This window comes from Lepidochelys kempii, chromosome 2 (assembly GCF_965140285.1).
Source record: "Lepidochelys kempii isolate rLepKem1 chromosome 2, rLepKem1.hap1, whole genome shotgun sequence".
Lineage (NCBI taxonomy): Eukaryota > Metazoa > Chordata > Testudines > Cheloniidae > Lepidochelys > Lepidochelys kempii.
Genome location: NC_136381.1, coordinates 170,852,916 through 170,865,234, shown reverse-complemented (window position 1 = coordinate 170,865,234; position 12,319 = coordinate 170,852,916). Strand labels below are relative to the sequence as shown.

The 12,319-nt window shown below is 42.7% G+C and overlaps 1 protein-coding gene across 2 annotated transcripts in view; it reads left to right on the top strand.

The window, feature by feature from the left end:
* Positions 1-771: 771 nt before the first annotated feature.
* IGFBP1 (insulin like growth factor binding protein 1) overlaps positions 772-12,319 on the top strand; it is a 37,618-nt gene continuing 26,070 nt past the window's right edge. Inside the window, exons 1-3 of one of the 2 annotated variants that reach the window (XR_012157421.2) lie at positions 772-1,526; positions 5,547-6,119; positions 9,002-9,141. The gene's annotated coding sequence lies outside the window, so the exon portion shown is untranslated. Of the gene's footprint in view, positions 1,527-4,967; positions 6,120-9,001; positions 9,142-12,319 lie in introns of those variants that run through there. The other variant, XR_012157422.2, reaches the window with a different exon arrangement.

The following is a 12,319-nucleotide window of genomic DNA, read 5'->3' as shown; positions in this document are numbered from 1 at the left end:
ATTAGAACTGCATCAGGACCAAAGTTAGAGGTGAGCTGAACATGTGACTTCTCCGGCTGGAGTTATACCTCTGGACCAACAAGGCACTCATTAGGGGAGTCTTGGACTCAGGCCCGGGTACTGGCCTATCACTAATGAGTGCCCAGCAAAAGGTAGGCCTTGTCAGTGGAGACTGAAGAGGTGGTCACACAAGTCAAGACCTGGGCACAGAGGGAGGGGAAGTTTGCACAATGGTGGCATGTGCTGTTCCTTGGTATGTTACTAAATCATCCCAAGTTTGCTCTCTCCACATAAAGCAATCTAGTTATTGCAAGCTCCCAGGAATCACTGAAGTTAATACACGCATTTCATGAAAGCTGGGGCCCACTGGTCATTGTTACATGTTTGGAAATGTGTGTATAGATACTAGGTAAAGATACCAATATAAACCATCCCCCTTTAGCCCCTCTGTCATGACAAAGATCACAGTGGCCCTACTCTGCACACCAACCCCTCAAAAGAGACAAATCGGCAGATTAACCAACAGCTGAGATTAATAGCAATACTCGCCTGCAAATCAGCACCAAAATTACTGTTACATTAACAAAAAGAAAAGGAGTACTTGTGGCACCTTAGAGACTAACAAATTTATTTGAGCATAAGCTTTCGTGAGCTACAGCATCCGATGAAGTGAGCTGTAGCTCACGAAAGCTTATGCTCTAATAAATTGGTTAGTCTCTAAGGTGCCACAAGTCCTCCTTTTCTTTTGGCAAATACAGACTAACTCGGCTGCTTCTCTGAAACCTGTTATATTAACAGCTCCCTTCTTGTGGGCATTCCAGAAAAGCTGGGTCCTGAAAGAGGAATTAGAAAGAAGCAAAGGGAAATGGTTTTGTGAAATGGAGGTCTATGCCTAGGGGGCAGTATGGAAAAAGACGCAGGTACAGGACAGAGTTATACAGGGGCTTGAGGCAAGGATGAAAAGTTTCAACTTGCTCTGATATACAATAAGAAATCAGTAAAGGGATGCATAAGGCATGTATACACAGCAAAAGCTGTGCACAAGCTGGCCTACCTGAGCTAGCTTGAATCCAACTAGTATGGGTACCATTAATAGAGAAAACAGCACAGCCAAGGCTTCAGTGCAAGTGGTACAAGTGGGACACAGACCCTGTGTATGAACATGGCTTGCTAGCCCATGCTGTGTCCTCCTCGTTCCATCCTGCGGCTCTGTGTAGAAGTACCCATAGAATGAGGTGACGCAAAATTACTCAGAACCACAAAATAAAGCTGCCTCAACTACCCAGCGTTACACAGTGATGTTTGCATCATCGTCCTGCTGAAACAGGCAACAATGTTGTGGCCCACTGTGACACAACTTGACAGTGAAAACACGCCAATGCTATGTCAGGACATCACTCTCTGCTCTTCATTATATAAGGAATTGACTTTCCAGCTCTGCAACGTACAGTAACAACCTAGCTGGTTCTTTCACCAAGCCACAACACCTCTGGTTTGAAAAGCTAACTGCTAATATTCAAAATAAGGTAAGGGCTGGTCTACTTTCTCCTATGTTTGTAAAGAACTGAGGGCTTTACTCTGGGATTTTTGCTCAGCCACAAATATCTCAAAATAGCTTTTGTTCAGTTCTCTAAATGTTCTTGACAGGAACCTCCACTGGGAGTCTATGAAATAAATAGCTTATTCTGAACAAACTGCTTATTTTCTGGATGTTTATTTGTGCAAGCCATGTGATTGTGTGCCTCCATTTCTCAAGTTCTCTTTCAATTCCTGTGGGGCACATAACTTAAACCAAGCAACGTGCCCCATATACTGACAGACTGTTATTTCTAAATGGCACCTCCTCGTTCTCTATTCATAGTGCAATTATTAATACAGCTAACAAGGGCTGACTTAGTGCTCTAAGATTAGGTTTGCTATACCTAGACTCCTTGGAACTGCAAGTTCAAATCCCAGCAAGGTCAACTCAGCCCTTCCTCCTTCTGTCATAGATTAAATATGTTCCACGCACTTTACTATGTGGGGGTCACTTGGATAAGACACTAAAATGAGGTCAGGTCTTGGCTGTGCTGTCCGGATATTACAGATCATTTGGCACATTCTGAGGAGGGAGTTGCCTCAGTGTCCTTGTAAGTGGACCCCACCAACAGAGTTTGTTTTGCAATGTCCTGTGCATAAGTTGTTTACCACCTTGTACCTCAGAGGTGTAGTTCAGTGGTGCCGCTGTGCATATATAATTTCTAAGGCTAAGATATTGTCACAGATATTTTTAGTAAAAGTCAGGGACAGGTCATGGGCAATAAAGAAAAATTCATGGAAGCACGTGACCTGTTCCTGACTTTTACTAAAAATATCTATGGGGAGCTGCTGGGTCCCTACAACCTCCTCAGCACCTGGGCAGCTGCAGGGGCCCGCTTGCAGCTCCAGGGGCTCCCACTGCCTGTGCTGTCTCAGAGCTTCAGGGTCCACCATTGCCTATGGCAGCCGGCAGCTCTGGGGTCCCCCTGCTGCCCACAGTGGCCAAGAGCTGCAGGGTACCCCCGCCACCTGCAGGAGCCAGGTACAGCGTGGTACCCCCACCGCCTGTGGCAGCATGGAACTCCAGAGGCCCCTGCCACCCATGGTGGCTGGCAGCAGCGGGGTGCCCCCGCTGCCAGTGGTGGCTGGGAGCTCAGGGGGCCCCGCCACCAGCAGTGGGGGGGACTCTGCAGCTTCTGGCCACCACAGCTGAAGTCACGGCAGTTTCTGGAAGTTACAGATTCCATGACTTCCGCAACCTCTGTGACAAAATCGGTGTCTTAATAAATGTCTAATGGGCTTTGAAAGCTAAATTGGGTGCTACATGTGGACTGTATCATTTCAATTCTGCACATTTCTCATCTAGGCACTGATATTTTGGGGGGGCATTTGTTTCAAGACAAAGATATGCCATTTCCACAACTGAATATGTCCTTAGCCTACAAACTCTAGAGGGATTCTGTCCCCAGTTCCCTCTGATGAGCCTCATTTTGTCTTTGTTTTTATTTCTCTTTGGAATTTGGATCTGATTAGCGGTGGCCAAGTATGTAATGAGGGGAATTTAGAGGACGAATTACCATCCCCCACTACAACAAAGGATTCTCAGAAGCTATTTCGGCTTCAAGAGCCCAAATGTAGCTGAAGCCTAAAACATCTGACTTGGAACCAGGAAGTCTATTTGTGTTGAGTAGGTCCAGTTGGACTGATAAGACTTTGCTGTGTAGGTTTCCATGCCAGAAGGGGACCACTGCAATCCTTTAGTGTGATCTCTTGTATAACACAGGCCATGGAACTTCTCCAAAATAATTCCTATTGTAGGTCTTTTAGAAAAACATCTAGTCTTCATTTAAAAATGGTCAGTGATGGAGAATCTGCTAAGACCCTTAGTAAATTGTTCCAATGGTTAATTACTCTCATTGTGAAAAATTTACATCTTATTTCCACTCTGAATTTGTCTAGATGAAATTTGTTTAGCTGGCTTCACTATTGCCAAAACAATTAAAAGCTATGGAATGGTCCTCACGCTAGAGACCCGAATGTTCCAGTATGTGTTGGTTTTGATTGATTTTTCTTTTATCTCCTGTTTATCTGTTAAAATGAGTGACCTGGAGGGAGGGAATCTATCTGAATATAGCAAAGGGCTTACCATACTTTATGGCTAGCCTCATCAGACACTTCTATTGGAAATGAAGCCTAAAACAGAACTCCAACTTTAGAAGAGAAGTAATGTTCAATTTAATAGTTAAGCTTTTACCAATGCTTGTGATTACTTTATTTCTTTAATTCAAGTGCTTATCAGGGAAGGCTTTTTAAATTAGCTGCTAGTTATCCCTAAGTTTTATTAATTAAAAAGAAGCCCACTTAATACTACTAGCTCTGTAACTATCTGAACTGGGCTTCTATAGAAACAAAGATTATTTTCTTTTAAAGTCATGATTTCATTAAAGGACAAAAATCTGTGGCCACAGACAGCTTTCATAGGGCAAGAAAAAACAGCTCTTCTAATCTATAAATTACATTACAATGCAGCAGAAATTAATTTTCTTTTTAAAAGATACACCTGAATGAAAGTCCTGAGGAGAAATATTTTTAAAAGGATGTTTTAGTGCTTTTTTAAAGTGTTTTTCCTGATTCTCTAGGTCTTCTCATCCTGTGTCTCTTAACACCTGTGCAAGATGGGTGTAAAACTCTACTAAACTCAAATGATAGCACTTAGCACAGGTGCAAAGAGTGGCAGGCAGCAGAGAATCAGGCCCCACTTCTTCAGTAGAAGAACTGATCGTTTGTTGGTGTAAGATCTTTTTGCTCTATTCTGTTTGGAGTGTAGATATTAGTTGGTTTAGTTTAAACAGCCATTTAAATAGTTAACACTACAAATTTTATAAAAGAACTGGTTTATAAAATACAATACTTATAAGAACAGTTACTCAATACTTGCATGACCTTTAAAAAAATACATCTTAAAATGACAGATTTTTCTCTTAAAAAGTCAAAGGTTTTTTGCTCCTCTGCAAGCATTTGTGGCATTATTAAGGCCCATATATTGTACATGGCTATGCCTGAGCAGATTTCTACTACTGGATCTGGCCAGAACACCTAAAGCAGAGACCAGAGCTGCTTTCTTGATTCTTCTTTAGGTGTTTGTGTTGTCTTCAGATCTTGCAGAATCCTGATGTTAGGGCCTGGCAGGTGAGTAAAAGAAGAAATTATTTTCAAATACAGGGAATCACTTTATAGTCAATCTGAGCATAGCTAAATGCTGCATGTGGTCTGATCTTGTGCCACTGAAATCAATGGGAGTGTTGCCAGTGACTTTGAGCTCTTGCTCAGAGTGGAGTGGAGTAGAATATTCTCAGATTGTTAATTTATTGGGTTTTCTCCCTTTGTATAGTGAAGTTTCACTTCTATAATTGGGTTACACTACACTGGTTGACTTGGAATGCAGCAGTTATTCCCTATCACTGAAATACTGCAATCTAAGTGGATTATTAGCTCTCTATACTGACCTAGGAGGAACCTGATTATCCCAACCACCATTATTTTAATGAATGTTTCAGGTAGCCTGAAATATATTTAAATAAATGAAGGTCCAAGTGTAGAGCTCCACACCTGAGAGTTCCTCCTTCTCTTATATGCAGTTTTCTTTCTTTTTTAAATAACTATCAGTTGTGCAGTAACCAGTCTTCTAATGTGCCTTCCTTTCATTTTAAAATGACATTTCTTCAAACATTTCCAGTGCACTAGTCCTCTAAAAGGAGTAACTCCATGTAACTTCTGAGCACAAATAAAAGCACTTGGGTGACTTAAACTGCTATCATCTCCCTTTTAAAAAAACAAACAAACAAACAAATGCATTACTTGTGGTAGAGAATAAACATGATAGAGTTTTACGATGAAATCGCCCTAATGGTGGCTGTTTCATTCCTATTGTGCTATCATGTTACACATGGTAATCGATTCCATAGTCCTTCAAAGACTAACTTTTTTTTTTCTTTTTTTTTTGCATTGAAAACACATAACCAAAATAGAAAATGTCAGTGGAAGAAGATTCTTTCTTAAATGTCAAAAGAACTTTGAAAAAGGCAGCAGTGAAACATAGCACTCCAGTGGATTCAATGTTCTCCCAAAGTATGTTATCTCTGGTGGATATGACGAATCAATCTATCAGAGAACAAAACATAAGTAAGAGAGTCTATGGGTCTCCAATGCCAAAATCATCCTTCCAGAAACAAGCATCGTCCCAAGAACAACTAATGCACCTTGACAAGCTCATTTCTCAAGTCACTTTTCCAAGAAAGCTTTCCACAGTATTGGACCCAGAGGAATCAAGTGAAGAGATGAGCCACAGCTCTTGGGCTGCAGTTCCCAGAAGACGACTTTCAACAGTGTTGGCTTCAGAGGAATCCAGTGAAGAGCCAAGCTTCAAGACAATGGTTCCCCCTATAGTAAGTGCAGCAGCTGAAGTCCCTGCTGAACCATCTAAGAAGACAGCCAAAGTAACTTCTAAAAGTGTATTTGCATGGCTGGTTACTGAAATTCCTGGGATAAAAGATCCCTCAGTAAGAAAAAGAAGAAAAAGGAAATTTGAAAAAAAACTTTTGGTAAATACACTATTCTTACATTTTCTGAGGTAATCAAGTTGCATGACATTCTACCATTATCTGGAGGATGAATCCAAATATTTTCAATGACAGTTCAGGACAGTCTTAAATCTGCTGATAAAAGTTGTGTAATTTAAATTCTTTGCTTGAACTCTACTACCACAAACACTCACCAAGTAAATGTGTAGCCTATATGTTCAGCTACCTGCCAACAGCAGAGTTCAAATAATATTTTTGAACATATAACTCAATTTATTAGATGTTGATGGTTCGTTACATAAGTCATGGGGTTCTGTTTCAGTTCCCTGGTTGGATAACCTGTGTTACTCTCTTAAATGCCATATTTAAATACAGCATCAACTTTGACTTGTGTAATGTACTGTCAAATATATAACAACTAACTAGCTAGCTTGAACTGCAAAATGTATATTCCATTTTAATAGAACAACTTGCAGCCCAAGAATTATTTGCTTGTAGAAATTAGTGATTAATTTCAAATAACAAATACATTTGAAAAAAGAAAAGGAGTACTTGTGGCACCTTAGAGACTAACCAATTTATTTGAGCATAAGCTTTCGTGAGCTACAGCTCAGCAGCCGATGAAGTGAGCTGTAGCTCACGAAAACTTATGCTCAAATAAATTGGTTAGTCTCTAAGGTGCCACAAGTACTCCTTTTCTTTTTGCGAATACAGATTAACATGGCTGTTACTCTGAAACCTGTCAAAATACATTTGAGACTCTCTCAATCTCTGTGAAGACAATACACAAACAAAAAAATGGTTAAGTAATAGAACCCACATTCTCCTGTAACAAGCACTACCTCTTGAATTAAAGGAGACTCTCCATGGATTGTTACCACTAAATGGCTCATGACTAAGGCTGCGTGTCTGTCAAGGAGGTCATGGAAGTCACAGATTCCATGACTTTCTGTGATCTCCATAACTTCTGCAGCAGCTAGTGTGGCTGGCCCTAGGGACTACCCGAGCAGTGGCTGATGTGGCTGGTCCTAGGGACTGCCTGAGCAGCAGCTCTCTGGAGGCCCCCCAGAGCAGCGGTGCCCAAGGCCTCCCCAGCTAAGATTTAGTCAGGGGTATTTATAGTAAAGGTCATGGGCCTTGAATTTTTGTTTATTGCCCGTGACCAGTCCATGACTTTTACTAAAAATACCCATGACTACATCGTAGCCTTATCCACAACACCAATTTAAGCAGTTCAGGTTTCATCCAGAAAAGGGCTATGGTGCACATACACAGTAGCCTCCCTTATAACTAGGCTTTCCATACAAACATTTTAGTAAAGCTTGTTGAGAAAAATTGAAATTTCAGCAGTTGGGGGATATTTTTGAAATGCTTTTTGGGGGGAAGGTGATTTTCTCTGTTAAAAGTGAGGGTTTTGTTGTTGTGTGTTTTGTTTGTTTTTTGTATGTCCAATGCTTTGTTCAGTTATAGACCTGGTCCAGAAACTTCAAAACCCTGACCCTTTTTAATTTGAACATCAATGGGGAGTGTTACAAAACTCTCAGATAACCTTCATCCCGTTTTTTAACCAGCTCTAATCTTTAGGAGGGTTATACTTGTGTTGCATTTATATGTGTCCTTTTAATAGTGATTAATGTTAAGTATTGCTCACTGGAAACCTGAATTTCTCTATGAAAAATGTCAAGGGTTTTGCTTTTCATCCTGATTTGGAACACCTTCCCCCCTCCCCCCCCTTCAATTTCTTGCTGAAGTGAAATTCTACAATATTTTGTTTAGGAAACAACAAAACAAAATATGCTTCTTGGAAACCACAGCTGCCAAGGAGCTGGGGAAGTAGACAGGTGGATAACTTGTCATGAAACTAGGCAGGTTTCTGTCAGAAAGTAGCCTGGGTTACATCAGGCTTAATCAAAATCTAAATGTTTCTATTTCAATAAAATAAGTATTTTCTGTTGGAAAACTTCCACCCAGTTCTAATGCAAAGTTTGCTCACATTTGGTGGATTAATTAATATTTTTGCCTCTATTTTGCAATGACTATTTGTCTTCTATAAACCTCTTCTGGGAACATGCTTTAAAATTATTATGTTTTAGAGATAAACTGGTAAATATGCAGAATGAAGAAACAGATTCTTGGTTGGAGGCTGCATGAATTGAGTTTGCAAAGCATTACATTTATCATGCTTCAAGATCAAACTATAAACAAGCCAAAAGAACAATGGAACGGAACAAAACAAAAGATTTAACTGCTTGTAGAAAGCTGGAGAATGAATGAATGAAGCCACTGCAGGTCATTGCTTAAAGTTAGACCCTCATCTAGGGATTTGCTTCTAATGAAAACATGTCAAATCCTACTCCTTTCTGGAACACCCATAGCCTTTGTCTTCACAGGGGAAAACTCTCCCAGCAATTCAAACTGGCTTTAAACCTGATGTAGGAAAGGATCCAATAACTGGAACCTTTCATTATTTATTTGTTTAAATATCTGGCTTAGTTAAACCTTAGACCTACTTTGAATTCTGGGGAAATGTGTGTAGACAAAGCCTATATAAGATGCATTTCTTTCTCCAGGTTTTCCACTAAGTGTAGACTCCAACACCTGCAATTTCGTCTACTGGCTGTCACAAAGTAGAGTCCTTCTATTAACTTCCATGGGCTTTGGATCAGCCTCTCGATTTGCTGAGACTCAGCATTAACTTCTGATAGGTGTTACACTGGTGTAAATCCATAGTAACTATTACCATTAGTGTAGTAAAACTGCTGTGTAAGGTAGTGTGGAAGAAGAATCAGGCTTTTACTAAATAGAGCAGATGTTTGGTTTGTTTGTTAATTGCAGAAGAAAGTCCTGTTGTGTTGGTTGTACAGAACAGTTTGCTAAGCTAAACTTTTTTCTCTTTAAAATAGGAAGCAAAACAGCAAGAATGGGAATTACGTCAACTTAAAAATATCGAAGAGGCAACGAGACATGAGCTGACAATTGAAGAAATTTGATGTAATGAATTCCCAAATGAGTGTTGCTGCACGCTGTACAACTGGAAAAAGAGGTTCCATTAAACTATAGATTTGGCTGTTGGGTCTGCTGTAACTGTGTGGCAAATGGGGCGAGTGGGGGGAAGGAAAGGACGGAATTAAAGCAAACCTGTAGCAATTTTTTTAAATAAGGAACCTCCAGAGCATTAAGAGGCCCGATGCCAAGGGGGCAGATCCTCAGTAGATTCCCAGGTCACTTACACCAGCTTAAGAGCAGGTCCAGGGGGTGGAAAACTGCCCCCATAAGGGTTATACTTCACCTTGTGAGGACCCACGTTTCTTCATGTAATATCTAAGGCTATGTCTACACTACTGTGGTGCAGCTGCATCACCGTAGGGCTGCTGGTGAAGATGCTCTAAGACAACAGGAGAAAGCTCTCCTCTTGGCTTAATAATTCCTGCCTCTCCTGCCAACATAGTGCTGTCCATGCCAGCGCTTAGGTCAGTATAATTTATTTCGCTTAGGGGTGTGGATTATTCACACCCCTGAGCGATGTAAATTATACCAACGTAATTTGTGGTGTAGACATAGTCCAAGAAGATTTAGGCTATGGATGTAGACTAAATAACATGAGTAACTGCTTCACCAAGCTGCTTGCAATATCAACTTGTTAGCCAGAGAAGAATTTCTTCATCTCTAGAGTAATCAATGCTGATGCAATCAGGAGCATTCTTGCTGTTGGCTGGGGATCTGAGGAAATTGCAAGAGGCACACAAAGGAGGGAGGACAGCCTCTGGAGATTATTAATTAATTACAGTCTGTTTGGAAGGCTTGATTCTAACTGAACTTGCTCTAGCCCTTAATATTCTGCTAAGTGCACCACATAGCACTGACTGACTCTTCCCGCGTTGCTACTTGCCCCAAGCACTTCCTGCTGTTCTGGGTGCTCACTGGAACTACGGTACCCAGAAAAAAAATCAACCTGTTTTGAAAGACACCACTGAAATGTCTGTTTAATTCACTGCAGACGTTCCACTATGTTAATAATGGGCCACTAAGTAATGTAGAGAATATAATGCCATTATAAACCACCTAATACACCTCTGGTCCCAACCAACAGTTTATAATGCCATTATTAGGGGTGAGGCTGGTAGCACTACGCGTTACTAAAGTTGCCTGACAGTCCCATTCTAAGACCCCGTTTTCAGTTGCTTATAACTTTGCCAATTTTTAACTGTTTGGTTTGAAATTCTACAGGTAGTATGTCTACCTCAGGCAGAATATTTGTGGACGTTTCAGCCAAAATGCTTCACCCATTTCCAAAAACAAAGCTAGGGCAAACTATGCTGTTTTCCCTATGTTAAAGTATTTCTTGGAAAAGTTCTGCTGCCCTCATGTTAGAGGAGAGATTTGACAAAAGTGCGGAGGGGAATGTGCCTGTGAAAATTCAGTCAAGTTATAAGTATTTGCAAAATGGCAGTTTGCACATGCTCAATGGCAACCTCTTAAATTTTAGCCACTAAATTCTGTCTGCACTGGGCATGCTCCAACCTGGGCCTAAGCTGCGCTTCCCCTGCAATTGCAGCTCTGAAATGATTGCAGGCTGTGCCACATCCAGTCACAGAAGTGGAACTGAGAGCAGAAAGCCTGTCTCTCCTGTGCTCCCAATGAACTCTCTCTCTCCCTTTCCCTCCCCCCCAAACTCCCCTACTCCCGGTCCCAGGCAGCATGAAGAAGCTGGACTGGTGTCCGTTTGGGGCATTCACTAGGACAAGTATCCTGTGGTGGGGGATTGGGGCAGAATCTGGGAGCTGGGAAGGAAGGAAGCCAGTAGGTGTGGATGAAACTGAGAGCAGATGAGGAGTGGCTGGGGAGATTTGAACTGGTTGGGAAGGCGACTGGGATGGAGATCAAGGGAGAGAGGGGACAAGATCGATCTGATGAGGAGCCAACTTCCTCAAGTGGGAGAACTGGGACTGGGTGAATGAAGAGACTTGGACAAGGGAGCTAGGAAGGGGTGTGTGCAGACACGGAGACTGGACAAAGAGCCCCTGCCCCAGGAGGAAGATTGGGAGTGTGAGCCAATGGGGAAGGGTGTGGGGGGACTGATTGGAGGCGAGGGTGAAGAGAGAGATTGGATAAGGAGATGGAAGTGGGGGACTGGGACTGCCTGGGCAAGGATGCTGGGGCAGGAGTTGTGAGAGGGAACTGGTAATGGCCGGGCAAGGACAGTGGGACTAGGAGTCTGAAGGGAAGAGACTAGGATGTAATGGACAAGGAGACTGGGATGAGAGCCCTGAGGAGTGGGCTTGGCTAGGTGAGGAAAATACAACTGACACCAGGAGTTTGGAGTGGGGAAGAGACAAGATAGGTCCTATGGAAAAAAATAACGTGACCATGTAATTAACAACTGTATCCTAACACACATGCACAAGGAGGCTGGAATTGAGCTTGCAGAGATCAAACCAATTTGTACTGAGCCCAGGAATAGGGGAGTTTATACCATCCTTCTAGCTGCCTGCTCCTAATTCTGTCTCTGGCGCAAATTATTGCAGCTTTAGGTGTTGACTTTCTAATGTGCCGGCTGGGTGCTCCCCTCTGACTCTGCCCCAGGCCCAGCCCCCACTCCACCCCTTCCCCCAGGGCCCACTCCCACCCTGCCTCTTCCTGCTCCATTCCACCTCCCTCCCCTGGGTGTGCCCCACCCTTACTGTTCCCCTTCAGCGTCTTCTGCACTCCGTGGAACAGCTGATCGCGGTGGGTGGGAGGTGCTGAGGGGGAGGCACTGACCAGCAGGGCCACGGGAGGTGCTGGAGGGGAGGGAGGGACTGGAAGGCGCTGATGTGGGGGCTGCCTGTGGGTGCTAAGCACTCACATTCCCTGGAGGACCCACGGAGTCGGCGCCTATGACTGCAGCTGCCCAGTTGCCTATGATTCCAGGGGGATTGCTGGGGAACGAGGACTATGCAGCTACTCCTAATTCCTCCCAGAAATAGCCGTGATTCTACTTCGTCCAGGGAGGGATTCCCTTTTTGCAAGTGGAAACCTGGGGAGGCCTGATCAAGAGCTAAAGTAGCGTGGACAAACAAACAAGCACCGGACAATTAACTACATACTAAACCAAGTGAATATGCCTTGGATCATGACCTGATGGCCACCACGCCGAGGCTCCATCACACTTCCAAGGAGCGTGTACTCCAAAGAAGACACTCCACTGAGATTAATCTAGTGCCTGTCCTGGAGAGTTTCAC